The sequence below is a fragment of the Bos grunniens genome, chromosome 24 (genome assembly GCF_055505025.1).
Source record: "Bos grunniens cultivar Pamir isolate PY7600 chromosome 24, Bosgru_T2T1.0, whole genome shotgun sequence".
NCBI lineage: Eukaryota > Metazoa > Chordata > Mammalia > Artiodactyla > Bovidae > Bos > Bos grunniens.
This window is the reverse complement of record NC_141188.1, coordinates 19,445,443-19,463,010: the sequence shown is the minus strand read 5'-3', so window position 1 is coordinate 19,463,010 and position 17,568 is coordinate 19,445,443. Positions and strand designations below refer to the sequence as shown.

The following is a 17,568-nucleotide window of genomic DNA, read 5'->3' as shown; positions in this document are numbered from 1 at the left end:
CCGAGGAGCAAATGTCTTTAGTTTCCTGGCTGCGCTCATAGCCCACAGTGATTTTAGAGTCCAAGAAACTAAAATCTGCCACTGTTTCCATTTTTTTCCCCATCTATTTGCTTTGAAGTGATGGACCAGATGCCATAATCTTAGGCTTTTGAATGTTGAGTTTTAAGCAGGCTTTTAAAAGGCAATGAATGAGTTGAAAATGGAACTGGGTCTGGAGTTGTCAGTTTCTAGCAAATGGTGGACTAAAATAGTGCTGACAGCCTTCCACTACATGCATGTCAATAAAGTGAAAGGAAATAAAATATGACCATAAGATCCTCAACAAATGGCCGAGTTTGTAAGAAAGAGAAATAATCACTTCCCCAAAGCTAAGAGACAAAGGTGAAGATAAGAAGGCCAGTAGCAGCACAGATCTTGAATTTTAATCTACCTACAGAAAGATGGAACTATATCATGGGCCTGAGATAAGTGAGAAATAAAAGCTGAGCCTTTCTAAGTTGAAACTAGAGCCTGCCTGCCACAACCCAGGGAAGAATGTTCTTTGTGCTGTTTATATAGTGAAGTGAAAGTTGTTCAGTCATGTTCGATTCTTTGCGACCTCATGGACTGTAGCCTGCCAGCTTCTTCTGTCCATGGAATTCTCCAGGCCAAAATAATGGAGTGGGTAACCATTCCTTTCTCAAGGGGATTTTTCCAACCCAGGGATCGAAACCAGGTCTCCTGCACTGCACGCGGATTCTTTACAGTCTGACCCACCAGGAAATCCCACGTATTTATATAAGTGAAATGTAAAACATAAGTAAGCAAGAAACAGTTTTAAATTAAAAGAATCCAAAGGTATAAATTGGTAAATAGTGGCCAAAGTAAATCTCATGTAACTTTCTTAATATTAATTGAAATATTTTATAGTAAAAGAAAAGTAAAATAAAACAACATTGTTGGGTTAAAAAAGGCTATTAATTTTATGACTTTCAGGTCATAAGAAATATATTACAATCCTGAAAAACAGCTTCAAAATATGTTGATCAAAGACTGACAGAAATATAAGGAAAATCCAAAATTAAATTTGGAGATATTAAACATAATTCTCTGAGGAATTAGTAGGTCATCAGACTGAAAATAAATAAAGATTATTTGTATTAAGAGGTTTTTGAGTTGATGGAAATAACTGAAACATGCCAGGTTTCTATTTATTTAAATGGATCACTTAGCCAGTACAAGAGAATTATTTGTAAAATAAAAATTTTAAGTAATTGATGACAAAACAACATATTCGTTATTTATAGATGCTATCATTGTTAGCATACAATAATCAAGGAATGAGAATGTACAAGTAATTTGCTATAACTAATAAGATATTTCAGCATAATTATGCAAACTAAATTACACGAATATCCAAAAATGGTGGTGTTTCTATATGTTAGTAGTGATTAGATACTTTAGTTTCTAAAAAGATATAATCTATAAAGGATTCTATAAAGTACTTAGAATTAAATCAAATAAGAGATATATAAAAATTAAAAAAAATTAAAAGGTTAATAAAGAAAATAAATTAATATGATATTATAAGAGAGATATACCAAGTTCAATATTGGAAAATTTTAATAAGACAAAGATGGAGATTTTCCATAAATTAATCCACAAGTAGCATGCAGTTTCTAACACTCTGAAATATTCTTCCAGTGATATCAGACAAGCTGATCGTAGACTGTATTTATAAATGGAAAGGACAAACAACAATTGAAACAATTGAAAAATTAAAAACAAAATAATGGGAGCTTAATCCACAAAGACTTAAGCTAAAGCAATAGTTATTAAGAGTTTGGTTGACAATTAGTAGAAAATAACAGAGAGTGCCAAAGTATAACCACCTATAGATTGGAAACTAGTTATACCACAAAGGAGGCATTACCAGTCAGTGGGGAAATGTTAAACAGTTGGGAAATAGTGGATAAGTTATTAACTGGGTTGTAAACACTGACTTTCCAATTGAAAACTTTAATTCAGTTCAGATGGGTTAAAATACAAAATGTAAAAACTAAAATAAAAAGAAAATCTAGAACATCTTTATGATATCAATATATGATAATATTTAAAATAAAATGAAAATTATACATTGAAAAGGAACATATTGATACTTTGTCCCATTAAAATAATAACAGATTATTCCTATGACTATCCAATGAATTGATGTGATGTGATGCTGTCTATACCTAGAACACAGAAAAATGTTCCAAACCCTTAATAAAGTGTTCTATTTGAATAAAAATTTGAACAAATAATTCGAAGAAAAACACTATCTGCAAACAAGAGCAACAAAAAAGATACTTAACTCTACTACTTAGAAGGGGGGTTCAAATCAAAAGAAATTTAAAATTTCTGACCTTCCAGATAAACAAAATTAGACAAATATGTGTTGGTGAACATAAATTAGGAATATAAATTACTACAAATTGCAAGTCCAGCCACATAAATTTTAAGTCCTGTCATACCTGTGCAGTGTAATTTGATACCACCATTTTGAAGAGTATGTGGATAAAATTGAAAACAGTCAAAACTACCTATACTTTATGGTATATCCATTCCACTTCCTAGTATCTTACCCCAGAAAACATCTGTCTGGTCTTGGAATAAAGGAGATTCATGGAAACATAATGCTGTGAGACTATGTAAGACTGGGAAGAAGGGTGTTGTTTTGCTTATCACTCTTACAAGAGCAGAATATCAAACATTATTCTTACAATGAAGGAGTATGTGGGAAACTTATATCAACTTGTTTCAACATGAATAAGCATGAAAAACATAATATTGAGTAACTTCAGTTGAAAGTTTAAATACATTTTTAAACCAAATGAAACAATAATCTATATTGTTTATGGAAATACACATAAGAAGGAAAACTATAAGAGCATGCATGATTATATATAGATAGTGGTAGTGTTAGAGAGATTTCCAGAATAGTGATTACTTTCAGAGAATGAAGAAGAGGAAATTGATGGCGTAGTGGTTGGATTTACTTTTTTTTTTCATTAAAACTGAAAAGGGAAATTCTATTTTGGACCTTAAAACTGAAGTTATTTTACATGTAGCACCATGCAAAGTTTAGCAATGACTAAATTTGCTTTTGTTTTCCCTTTCATGAAGAATGGTCTTAAGAATGTCCAATGACCATGGACAACACTGGCATCCTTCAGACACATTACATTACATTACAAAATGCTGGACTGTGGGCTTCCTTATTGGAAGAAAGGATTATTCTATAGCTTATATGTCAAGAGATCATATCTGGGAGACATTTGAATACTGAATATCTCAAATAACAGGGGACTTAGCATTCAGATAGCACCCACTCAGTCCTTTTTTTTTTTTTTTTTGAAAGCAGAGACATATTTAATTGCCATAACTCAAAGACTTTTTGGAGACTAGTGTGGGGAAGAATGTCAGACATCCCTCCAAGTCATCACCAGGGGCAGCTAACATAGACCTACAGAACTAATCAAAAGAGCTCTTCCGATCACTATCCAGTTGATGTCTAACACTGAACAAAACGCTTTCATTTATACAAACAAGGACAGGAAGTACACATGTACGAGATACTGTGAAAAAATAAATTCCCTAGGAAAAAAGAGACCTAGCTAACAGCAAAGAGTCCCCTCGAAGATTCCATGTGGCTTGTAGAACATACATTTCATCGGGAACTTCTGATAAAACAAAATATTGTAAAACATACTGTTTTCAGAATTTGCTTTTTAATATTTAACCATATACTGAACACCCACTCAGTCTTGAGTGGGTAGTCTGTTATAAATATATTTTGCTGACAGAATATCTGACTTGTATATGAGCTTCTCTACAGGCTTTCTGGAAAAACAAGGTTAAATATTGTATGTGGCAGCTTTTCTGATATCTGAAGTTCTCCACTTAGTGTTTTCTTCAACCTGCTTTTCAACAGAATCACACCTCTGCTTGCAGATCCCTCATGGCCCTCTGCCCTCTACTTATGCTATTTGTTACAAGCACTTTCTAGAATAAGGAAGAATCCCTATGTAGAGGGGTGGATGACACTAGACTTTGTAAGTCAGTCCCTTCCTATACTTTACCATTTAAAGCAATGTCCTGGGAGATCAAGTCGGTATTTTGGTTGTTGTTTTTTCACTGGTTATGTTATTACAAGATGACGCAGCAGTAGGTGGCTATGGCAGATCTCTACAAGGAAAGCTCTAGCCGTGGCTGTCCTATTGTACTTAAAACAACCTACATCCCTCCATACATATGTATATAGGCAGGAGACATGGGCAATTTTTTTTCTCATATCATGAATAATTTTAACAGTACAGACGTCTGACTTTGAGTCAACAACCAGTTTCAGACGAACGCAGTTGCAGCCAAAGAAAGTTTCTAACTAAAATTAGCCACTTTTCATATTTAACAAACTACTGCCTGCTGTATTTCCTGTGATCTCAGCTTTCCTCTTCCTCTCATATGGTCACATGTAACATTGACTCCTTCACTTCCGTCTCTATTTTCTTCTTGGCTTCTCTAAGTGTAAAACTTGCAGTTCCTCCTGCCAAATGACTTTCCAAGGCTGCATCTAGGATATGCCAAGCCAACTCAGGCTCACATTCCTTCCCATATTATCCTCAGATTTCAGTGACCATAAGTCCCTTTGCCCTTAACACGTATCCAAGAAACTGGAATGGGAGCCTCACATAAAAACAAACAAACAAATAAAAACACATTGAGGGCAAGAATTCAAAAAAGATCTCTGGGCACAGCCTCAGGCAGATGATAAGTTGAATGTTTTAAGAACTATATCTCATTTAATCTTTATAAAACATTCTGCGATATCTGTAATTATTCATATATTACAGATGAGGAGCCTAAGCAATTTTTTCATGACGTCAATAAACCCTCAACTATGTTCATTTTGTTTGACTCCTTGGAAATTAGACCACTGTCTTTTTCAGCTTGACTGGTGTTAAAAATACCATACACTGAATGGCTTAGTTGACATATGTTTAATGTTCAAAGTTCTTGAGGCTGAGAAGTCAAAGATCAAGAAGGCAGCAGATCCGGCTCTGATTAGGACCTTCTTTCCTTCTAATGATGCTCACCATCTTGCTGTATCTTCACAGAGTGAAGAGAGGAAGCTCTGATATCACTTCTTCTTATGAGTGCTACTCTCGTTATGGTGGCTTCAACCTCAAAGTGAAAGAAAGTGAAGTTGCTCAGTCATGCCCGACTCTTTGCAACCCCATGGACTGTAGCCTACCAGGTTCCTCCATCCATGGAAATTTCCAAGCAAGAGTACTGGAGTGGGTTGCCATTTCATTGCCACCTACAGGACCCACATCCTAATATCATCATATTGGGAGTTAAAGTTTCAACATATGAATTTGGAGGAGTCACATTCAGTCCATGGCAACTGTGCTCTGCTTATTTTAAGTTCAGTCGTGGCTGTGCTGCTTTGACTAACCCTGTTCTTGAGCAGTTTGCTTGCCCTTCACAGGAATTGTCCTAGTTTACATGAATCATCTATCACTGAAGATACAGAGTAAGCCCTGGACTAACTGAACTGATGGCATCCTGCTCTATAGATAAGCTTTTCCATGACTGTGGTTGATGGATGAGAGAGAGACTTTGGGAATTTTATTAAGGAAACATTTATTTTGGACTGCAGTCCTCCATCTTCTGTCTTATTATCCAGCCTCAGAACTCTTGTGTTCTCAGCATCAGATGGCCCTCAGTCAAGAATTTTCATTCAAGGTTTTAATTGATTTTGGAGGCTGTGTGGCACTTGGGTGTAAAGTATAACTTCTGGGATCTAAGAGTCTGGCTTCAAGTTCCATTTCTATGATCTATTAGATCCATGAGTTTACATAGTACCTCATCTCAGGCCATTGTTTCCTCATCTGTTACCTGAAGATACTAATACCATCTACTCCACAAAGTTGCAGGGAGGATAAAATGTATAAAACTCATAATTTAGTTTGAAATAACAATTTACTCTGAGTAGAGGCTACAGTTTCTCAAGGTTCTCACAAGACCATACGTTTTGGCATTTGATGAATCTCATTTTATTTATTTGAATATTAAGCAGTAGACAAGTTTCCCACACAGTTGTATGCTATTGAAATGCTTCTTTTATCTCTAGAAAGCAATTCTAATTATAGTAAATTTATAGACTACATGGGAATTATGATCAGAAATGCTTAAATAGTTAACTGGTCTGGTATGTTCTGCCTTGTTTCCTCCTCCAATGTGCAAAATTGTATCCTATAGAGCTTGGGAGTAGGCAAACAAACAAACTGACAAATATCCTGTTACTTTCCAGACCCCAATCTTCTCATTTGTGTCTGAGGGACTTGAACTAGACCCTTAGTAGAATATAACAAATGTAGCTTCTGCTTTAAAATTCTTACATATCTATGAAGATGATTATGTTCCCAATTATGTTCATATTTAACAAACATATCTTTATATACTTGTTATCACTTAAAAAAAACCTAAAATGTGTATATAGTTAATTGGGCTTAATTTTTAAAGTGCTTTCAAAGACAAAAGTTAAAAGTGTTTCACTTTAGGCTTGAGTCATTTTACATTGTAAATCATAGTTTCTGGTGAATTTAACTTTGGTGCCAAGACCATGTCCTTGGATCAGTTTCACAGAAGCATGTGAGAAGGCTGATGTGTGGGAGTGACTGAAGGTTTTGCACATAGAAGAAACTGATTCCTGGGTGTGCTTAGAGATGTTGCAAAGTATCTATTGTGCAGTGGGGCTTGCTGAGAAAGAGTACAAGGGCTCGTACCATTCTTGGGGCCACAAGGGTTTATGCACTGCTGCAGACATTGGGTCTTATTCTCTCATGGAGTCTTAAATTCTCTCTTTTAAATCTAAATATTTGCATGGCTCTTCAATTATGCCATTTTTCTTAATTTATTGGCCTGCCTATTTTTAACATATGATAAAAAATATTTTAAAAATATGTATCCTATTCTGCTACAACCACCAGCTACTGTACTCTCTCTTTCTCTCACCATCAAAGCTCTTGCATGCACTGTAGCACTAGAGTTCACTGCTGAAGAGGCAACATGTTCTCCCAAACTTTCATTCTTACAACTTGCATGCTAGGAACTTTCTTCCCACCATAAGTATTGAGAAGACAACTTCTGCTTCCATCCTTTCACTCCCCTTTCCTTAGCAGAGTAAAAGTTAGAACTCCAGATATCTGTTGGGTAGAATTAATCCATCAGCTGATTGATGCTCACCTTAACCCTTCACCTTGCATGGGCAGAAGTAGAGTAGAGGTGTGGAGGAGGGGGTCAATATTCGATCCACAGATTCACTGTCCTCATTAAAAGGATCCCGAGATTTAGACTGGAAACTTCCCAGAGACTGGACAAGGAGTACTCAGACTGATATTTCAGAATCTCCATGAAATGGTCCTGAACTGCATTAAAATCTAGCACACAGTGTTCTTTAAAGAGTTCTGTGTTTGAATAAGTAAACTCTTGTGCTTCAAATACACCCAATGCTTTCCTTGAATTTTACCTTTATTTAAGGTATTTCTTCTCAAAAAGTTTCACTTCTAAGTTATTTAGACATTACATTTCTGTCTTTTCTAAACTACAGTGGCATAAACTCTTTATCAATCAAAATTATTATCTTTATTCTATATTTTAATTCACGTAACTATTTTTTACCTACAAGCCTAAAAGCTTCTTTTGGTTTTGTGTTTGTTTTATAAGCTTCTTGAATATACCGGACCTACAATTTGTTCATTTTATCCTTAAACGTGCCTGACTTAGCGCCTTGAAGACAGTAAAAACTCATCATTCACTTCTTAATTGTTATCTGGGAATTAAATTTTAATGTCTGAGAGTCCATTCAATTCTAGCTGAGAAAGATGTGGATCAAGAAATACCACCTTTCTTTAGACCAGACAGTCCAAGTTTTGATTATTTATCTCATTTTTTCCTGACCAGTCTTTCTGCTAATGAATAACCAATATTTATCAATCTCCACATCCTCAGACTGGAACATCATTTTCATATGTAGTGAAATTGTCAATAGATTTACAAAAACTCAAAGATTTTGCCAAGTTGCCATACTAACTTTTTTTTTTTTTTTTTTTACATTCAGGGACAAGAAAGGGCTTCGGTCAGAAAAATTACTACTAGTCTAAGTTCCCTGCCTTCTCCATTCTTCCTTTCCCCTCAGTGTTTTCTTTCCATTCCCTTGATGCTTTAATTCCACTTATTGGCCCTTGCTTTTCAGAGTCTCTCACTGTATTATTATTTAATCCAGAAAGAGAAACACCAATGCAGTATATTAGCACATATATATGGAATTTAGAAAGACAGTAACAACAACCCTATATACAAGACAGCAAAAGAGACACAGATATAAAGAACAGACTTTTTGACTATGTAGAAAAGGCGAGGGTGGGATGATATGAGAGAATAGCATTGAAACATGTATATTACCATATGTAAAACAGATGACCAGTGCAAGTTTGATGCATGAAGCAGGGCACTCAAAGCTGGTGCTCTGGGACAACCCAGAGGGATGAGGTGGGGAAGAAGGTAGGAGGGGGTTCAGGATGGGGGACACACGTACAACCAAGACTGATGCATCTCAATGTATGGCAAAAACCAGGACAATATTGTAAAGTAATTAGCCTCCAATTAAAATGAATAAAAAAAGAAAAAACAACTCTCAAGGGCCATACTTCCCAGGTGTGCTCTTTTATTACTGTCACCTATTGAAATCATTTTAGCCTGGGGAGAATTTTTTGTTGTTACATAAATTAACCCATTTATTATAGGCTAGCAACATTATCAAATGATGGCACTTCTACTGGTCCTTCAGTTCCTTCAGTCTTCTGATGGCAGGCTTCAAAGTGCTACAGAAGTGGTGCTGTAGGTCCAGGCACCTCCAGCTACTGTTTTCATGCAGGAACCACAGTGCCAAATGCCCATACTTCATCTCTTCATCTTCGTTTTGCCACAGAAGAAGCAAGTGTATTTGGCGTGCTATCTGATTTCAATTTTCTTCACCATTTTCCCAAGAGAGGTATTATAACAGGTCTTGTCTTTGCCCATAATCCAACTTTCTTAATGCATTTTGCCAGGTCTGAACCCAGAGAACTGTAGAGCATTTTCATTTCAATATATCATGCTATGTTTATCCTGCAGAATCTCTTCCCCATGCTTCATCTGTAGAAATAGTTGAAGAGATCAATAAAAATAAAAATGAATCCAAAACATATTAAAATTAGTGTAATATTCTTAGGGAAGTGGAAACCGTGTGAGATCCTTTCTGAAAGGAGGAAAGCAGAGGATAGGACTATAGGGCAAGCCACAGCCTTGGGTCAGTGGTGGAGGAGTCTCTATAGGAAATATGGAGTGAGCTGTTTCCTAAGTGGTGGGATTTGGAGCAGGGGAAGGACAAGAGCAGACAGCCATGCCATGAGTTGTGGTACTAGAGTAGAAGATGTCACACATCTGTCACTGATCTCTTCCATTGCCACAGTTCTGTGATAGCAACGTGGCTGGTTGCCTGAAGGAGACAGTATACACTCTAAGATATCTAATTGATAACAAAGCAGCTCACCAGGTGCTGGTGATGTTTGTGAGAAATAAAAGGGCAACAAAATCAAATCTTTATTATTGAGTTTAACCTGCTATTCCCCTTTTTGACTGTATTACAGAATGCAAGGCAAAGCAGAGCCTCTGGATCATTTTCCCAAGAAAGCAGCCTGATCCAAAGATGTAGTAAATAGATGTACAGGGTATTTCAACTACAAAAGTGGTGAAAAAATCAAGGCTCACTACAGTTTGTGAAAGAAGGAAAATGCACTTCCACAAATAAAATAGATTTTAGCCAAGGTAAAAAAGTCAACAACTAATAGACACAACATCTGGGAGGTATCAGAGATAATATTTCATCTAAAAAACTGGGATCAAGAAAATAGATCTAAGTAAAGAACTTGGATATAAAATATAATTGATTAAAAAAATATTCAGTGAGTATCATGATACAAAAAATGAGCACAGCAGACAAGAAAGTTAATGGTGTGGAATGCTTTACCTAGTAATTGTTAAAGGAAGTTTCCCGTGATGTTAAAGAGATTATGATTGTGTAAATAAGAGTAACAAGAGCTAGGAAGGAGCCATTATCATTAAGCTAGGTCATTACTCACATTTAGGAAAAATAAAAGTCGGGAAACTATACACACATATTTAGTGATTCTTCTTTCTCGTTATTTAAATATATATTTAAATAGATTATTTATTTTACCATATATTTAAGTAACAAGGTAGCAGAGTATTACTGGGGCTTCCCTGAGAGCTCAGCAGGTAAAGAATCTGCCTTATAATGCAGGAGACACAGGAGATACAGTTTCCATTTCTGGGTTGGGAAGATCCCCTGGAAGAGGAAATGGCAACACATTCCAGTACTCTTGCCTGAAAAACCCCATGGACAGAGGAGCAGATCAAGAACCAAAAGAAGAAAATTATTCAGGGATGTGGACCTCCATCTTCCACTGGTGAAAATGTTTGCCAGTTTTGAAATCACCAGCAGAGAGTTTGAAAAGTTCTTTTGACATTCATGGGAGGCTATATGATCAAAACATTAACAGTTGGCATGCAAAGCTCACCATGGGTAGAATTCTTGGTAAAATCCCAATACATTAAATTATCCAAAGAACAAATCTCAAGAAATTCTAAAGGGCTGAAATCATAAACAATATGTTCTCTATCATAATAAAATTAAGCTGTAAACCAACATGAAATAAATAAATAGATATGCTTCAAATTAAGATATATACACTGAAGTATCAAAAAATCATTGAATAACTCAAAATGGATGCCAGAAAACACTTTGAGCTGAATGATAATAAAAATATTACATGCCTTAACTTGCTCATTCAGTGATTAAGGAAAATTTTATAGAATGAATTGTGTACATTTTTTTAATATTCTCATTTTCCCCTAGATTTATTGAGATATAATTGACATATAGTATTTAGTAAGTTTAATTTTATATAATGTGTTTATTTCATATATTTATATATCATGAAATGATTGACACTATAATATTAGCTATCACCTTCATCATGTTAATAAATTTTTTGTGGTGAGAATATTTAAGATTTGCTCTCTTAACAAATTTCAAATACATACTACAGTATTGTTGAGTATAACCACCATACTATACATTAGATCCTCAAAGTATTTGTCTTATAATTGAAAGTTTATACCCTTTCAGCAGCATATCCCATTTCCCCATTTCTCAGCCTCTGATAATCACCATTCTACTGTCTATTTGAACTTAATTATTTTAGATTCTATATAAAAGTTATATCATACACTATTTGTCTTTCTCTGACAGACTTATGAAGGTCCATCCATGTAGTCAAAAATGGCACTGTGTGTGTGTGTGTGTGTGTGCATCCATCACATCTTCTGATTCCTTTCATCTGATGTTGGACACTTGGGTTGTTTCCATATCCTGACAATGGCTATTGTGAACAATGCTGTGGTGGACACAGAGATACCTATAGCTCTTTGACATCTTAATTTCATTTTCTTTGGGTGTATACTCACATGTAGGACTGCAGGGTTACATAGTAGTTCTATTTTTTAACATTTTGAGGTGTCTCTATACTAGAGATGACATTTCATTGTGGTTTAAATTTACATTTTTCTGATGATTAGTAATTTGAGCAACATTTATATTAGTTTAAAAAAAATCAGGGAAAGCTATAGTTCATTTATTAGAATTAATGCATAAGTTTAGACGAGTTGCTGGATACAAGGCTAATATACAAAACATAATTGTATTTCTATAATTGCAATAGAGTTATATAACCAAATTAACAATAAACATTGAGAAATAGTAAAGACTGGAAATAAATCTAACAAAAGATAGGTAAAGTTTCCACCCAGAAAGTAAAACATTACTAAGACAAATTAGATATCCTACTTAAATAAAAGCAGAGATCACACATCTTTATGGGCTAGAAACTCTAAATATTGTAGAAATGTTGAATTTTTCCCAATAATGAAAATTTCTTAGATTTTGAAAAGAACTTGAGAATCTGATTTTTTATTAATTTTAACCTTTTTATTTTGTATTGGGTATAGCTGATAAACAATATTGTGAGTTTCAGGTGAAAAGTGAAGTGACTCAGCCATATATATATATATATATATATATATATATATATGTATATGTATATATGTATATGTATATGTATGTATCTACACACATATATCCATTCTCCCCCAAACTTCCCTCCCATCCAGGCTGCCACATTATAGTAAGCAGAGTTCCATGTGCTATATATTAGGTCTTTGTTGATTATCCATTTTAAATATAGCAGTGTATACATGCCTATCCCCAATTCCCTAAGTATCCCTTCCCCCTGGCAACTGTGTTTCCATTTTGCAGACCAATCCTTGTTAGTCATGTCATTTGCAAACATTTTCTCCCAATTTGTGGATCACTTTTATGTTTTGTTTATTGTTTCCTTTTATGATCAAAATCTTTTGAGTTTAAGTAAGTCCCATTTGTTTATTTTTTTTTAATTTCCATTATTTTGGGAGATGGGTTGAAAAAGATACTGCTGCAATTTGTGTCAGAGAGTGTTCTGCCTACATATTCGGCTAGGAATTTTACAGCGTTCAGTCTCACATTTAGGTTTTTAATCCATTTTGAGCTTATTATGAGCTTGTATCTGACTCAAGATGGTAGAGTATAAGGAAGGATATGTGTTCATCTTCTCCTGTGAGAACTCCAAAATTGCAATTAACCATCGACAGGATAATTCTGGATCCCACCAAAAAAAGGTACCCCTCATCCAAGGGCAAAGGAGAGGCCACAACAGGGTAGTAGGAGGGGAAAAATTGAGTTTAGAATCAAACCCCATACCCACTAATGATGCTTGGAGGGCTCAGACAAAACCTTGTGCACATCAAGACTAGAACCCAGGGACCCCACAAGAGACTGAGCCAGACATGCTTTGAGTATCTGAGTATCTTCTGTGGAGGCATGGGTCAGCAGTGGTCTGCCATGGGGACAGGGACTCTTGCTACAGCAGATCTGGGAGACATGGTGTGAGTCCCACCAGAGAACCATTGAGCAGAAAACCTGCTCAATCTGAAGAACAGTTACACCAAAAAAGGTCTCTCACTGTTGCAAAAGTTCTAGGGCCCATAATAGATTTCCTGACCTGGAGATCCAGCAAAGAAACAGAACCCCCAGGGAATTTGACTTTGAAGGCCAATGGGATTTGATTATAGAACTTCCAGAGAACTGGGAAAAAAGACTCTTGGAAGGCACAAACAAAATCTTGTGCACAGCAGGACCCAGGAGAAAGGAGCAGCGACCCCATAAGAAACTAAGTTAGACTTGCCTGTGAGTGTCCAGGAGTCTCTGGCAGAGGGGTGGTTTGAAAGTGGCCTGCCATGGGGTCAGTAGGTTACAACAGTCCTGGCATAAGTCCTTTTGAAGGATTTTGGCCTCAGGCCAAACTACAGGAGGGAAATACAGCCCCACCCATCAACAAAAATTGGATTAAAGATTTATTGAGCATGGCCCTCCCCATCAGAGCAAGACCCAGATTCTCCCACAGCCAGTCCCTCCTACCAGGAAGCTTCCACAAGCCTCATCATTATCCATCAGAGGGGAGGCAGAATGGAAACCATAATTACAGAAAACTAAACAAACTGATCACATGGATCACAGTCTTGTCTAACTCAATGAAACTATGAACCATGCCCAAGATAGACGGGTCATGGTGGAGAGTTCTAACAAACCGTGGTCCACTGAAAAAGGAAATGGCAAACCACTTCAGTATTCTTGCCTTGAGAACCCCATGAATAGTATGAAAAGGTGAAAAGATATGACACTGAACAATTAGCTCACCAGGTTGGTAGGTGCCCAATATGCTACTGGAGAATAGTAGAGAAAATGCTCCAGAAAGAATGAAGAGACTGAGTCAAAGTAAAAACACTGCCCAGTGGTGGATCGGACTGGTGATGGAAGTAAAGCCCAATACTGTAAAGAACAATGTTGCATGGGAACTGGGAATGCTAAGTCTATGAATCAAGGTAACTTGGAAGTGGTCAGACAGGAAGTGGCAAGACTGAACATTGACATTTTAGAAATAGGTGAACTGAAATGGGCTGGAATGGGCAAATTTAAATCAAATGAGCATTATATCTATTACTGTGGGCAAGAATCCCTTAGAAGAAATGGAATAGCCCTCATAGTCAACAAAAGAGTCCAAAATGCAGTACTTGCATGCAATCTTAAAAAAGACAGAATGATCTCTATTTGTTTCTGAGGCAAATCATTCAATATTCAATATTCCAAGTCTTTGCCGCAACCACTAGTGACAAAGAGCTGAAGTTGAATGGTTCTATGGAGACCTAAAAAAATGTCTAGAACTAACAGCAAAAAAAGAAAACAATGTCCTTTTCATCCTAGGGGACTGGAATGCAAAAAATGCAAAAAAAGAGATACCTGGAATAACAGGAAGTTTGGCCTTGGAGTTCAAAATGAAGCAGAGTAAAGAATAACAGAGTTTTACCAAGGGAATGCATGGGTCATAGCAAACACCCCATTTGAACAAGACAAGAGACAACTCTACACATAGACATCACCAGATGGTCAATATCAAAATCAGATCGATTCTTTGCAGCTAAAGATGGAGAAGCTCTACACAGCCATCAAAAACAAGACTAGGAGTTGACTGTGGCTCAGACCATGAACTCCTTATGACAAAATTCAGACTTAAGTGGAATAAAATAGGGAAACTACTAGACCATTCAGGTATGACATAAATCAAATCCCTTACAATTAAACAGTGGAAGTGGCAAGTAAATTCAAGGGATTAGATCTATGGACAGAGGTTCCTAATATTGTACAGGTGATGGTGATCAAAACCATCCCCAAGAAGAAGAAATAAAAAAAGGCAAAATGGTTGTCTGAGAAGGCCTTACAAATAGCGGGGAAAACAAGAGAAGCTAAAGACAGAGGAGAAAAAGAAAGATATATCCATCTGAACTCAGAGTTGCAAAGAATAACATGAAAGATAAGACAGCCTTGCTAAGTGATCAGTGTAAAGAAATAGAGGAAAACAATAGGATGGGAAAGACTAGAGATCTCTTCAAGAAAATTAAAGGTACTAAGGAAACATTTCATGCAAACATGTGCAAAATAAAGGACAGAAATGATATGGACATAACAGAAGCAGAAGATATTAAGGTAAGGTGGCAAGAATGCACAGAACTATTCAAAAAAGATCTTGATGTCCAAAATAACCATGAAGGTGTGATCACTCACTGAGATCCAGATATCTTGGAGTGCAAATTCAAGTGGGCCTTAGGAAGCATCACTAAAAACAAAGCTAGTGGAAGTGATGGAATTCTGGATGAGCTATTTCAAATCCTAAAAGATGAGGCTGTGAAAGTGAAAGATGATGTTGGCACTCAATATTCCAGCAAATTTAGAAAACTCAGAAGTGGCCACAGGACTGGAAAAGGTCAGTTTTCATTCCAATCCCAAAGAAAGGCAATGCCAAAGAATGTTCAAACTACCACACAATTGACACATCTCACATGTTAGCCAAGTAATACTCAAAATTCTCCAAGCCAGGCTTCAACAGAGGCAGATTTAAAAAAGACAGAGGAACCAGAGGTCAAATTGCCAACATCTGTTGGATCACAGAAAAAAGGAAGAAAATTCCAGAAAAATATCTGCTTCATTGACTATGCTAAAGCCATTGACTCTGTGGATCACAACAAACTGTGGAAAATTCTTCAAGAGATGGGAATACCAGACCACATTACCTGCTTCCTGAGAAAACTGTATGCAGGTCAAGAAGCAATAGTTAGAACCAGACATGGAACAATGGACTTGTTCCAAATTGGGAAAGGAGTACATCTAGGCTGTATATTGTCACTTTGCTTATTTAACTTATATGCAGACTACATCTGTGAAATCCCAGACTGGAAGAAACATAAGCTGGAATCAAGATTGCTGGGAGAAATATCAATAACCTCAGATATGCAGATGACACCACCCTTATGGCAGAAAGTGAAGAGGAACTAAAGAGTCTCTTGATGAAAGTGAAAGAGGAGAGTGAAAAAACCGGCTTAAAACTCAACATTCAAAAAACAAAGATCAAATTATCCAGTCCCATCACTTCATGGCAAATAGATAGGGAAACAATGGAAACAGTGACAGACTTTATTTTCTTGGGCTCCAGAATCACTGAAGATGGTGGCTGCAGCCATGAAATTAAAAGACTCTTGCTCCTTGGAAGGAAAGTTATGACCAATCTAGACAGCATATTAAAAAGCCAAGACATTATCAACAAAGGTCCATCTAGTCAAAGCTATGGTTTTTCCAGTAATCATGTATGGATGTGAGAGTTGGACTGTCTGAGCTGTTGTTGGAGTCTCTGAGCTGAGTGCCAAAGAATTGATGCTTTTGAACTGTGGTATTGGAGAAGATCCCTAGAGTCCCTTGGACTGCAAGGAGATCAAGCCCATCAATCCTAATATCCTGAATATTCATTGGAAAGACTGTTGCTAAGCTGAAGCTTAAATACTTTGGCCACCAGATGCGAAGAACTGGCTCATTGGAAAAGACCCTGGGAAAGATGCTGGGAAAGATCGATGCAAGAGGAGAAGGGGATGCCAGAGGATGAGATAGCTGAATGGCATCCCAGATTTGATGGACATGAGTTTGAGCAAGCTCCGGGAGTTAGTGATGGACAGGGAAGCCTGGGTGTGCAAGTCCATTGGGTTGCAAAGAGATGGACATGACTGAGTGACTGAACTGACTGGAACTGAGCTTATTTTTTTTTTTTTGTATGGTGTTAAAGAATTATCTAACTTTGTTTTATTTATTTATTTATGTATTGAAATGTAGCTGTCCAATTTTCCCAGCAGCATGTGTTGAGGAGAGTATCTTTTCAGCATTGTGTGGTTTTCCCTAATTTGTCACAGGGTAATTGACCATAGGTGCATGGGTTTATTTCTGTTTTTTCAATCTTGTTCCATTGATTTTAAAATATATATGGAAATTCAAAAGACCAAGAAGTTTCAATTGTGAAAATATAAGGCAACTTGGGGAGGTTTAAGTTAAGCTAACTATAAATATAAAGTAATTAAGACAGCATGATTTGGTTTAAGAATAAACAGTCTAATGGAAAAATGGAGAAAGAAATGGCAACCCACTCCAGTATTCTGGCCTGGAGAATTCCAAGGACAGAGGAGCCTGGTGGGCTGCCGTCTATGGGGTCGCACAGAGTCAGACACGACTGACGTGACTTAGCAGCAGCAGCTAATGGAACAAAATAAAGAGCTTACAATGTGTACCATGCATTTACAAACATTCCTTTAGTGGCAAAGTTGGAACTACAGAACAGTACAAAATAAAGAGCAATTTCAATAAATAAAATAAATAAATAGAATATAGAATCAACTGAATATTTACATAGAAACTAAATGTAAACTTGACTATGACCTCATACCATACACAATAAA

General features: G+C 36.4%; 1 pseudogene; it reads right to left on the bottom strand.

The window, feature by feature from the left end:
• Positions 1 to 8,739: 8,739 nt before the first annotated feature.
• On the bottom strand, positions 8,740 to 9,161 carry LOC147345912 (large ribosomal subunit protein eL43 pseudogene; annotated as a pseudogene).
• Positions 9,162 to 17,568: the final 8,407 nt, after the last annotated feature.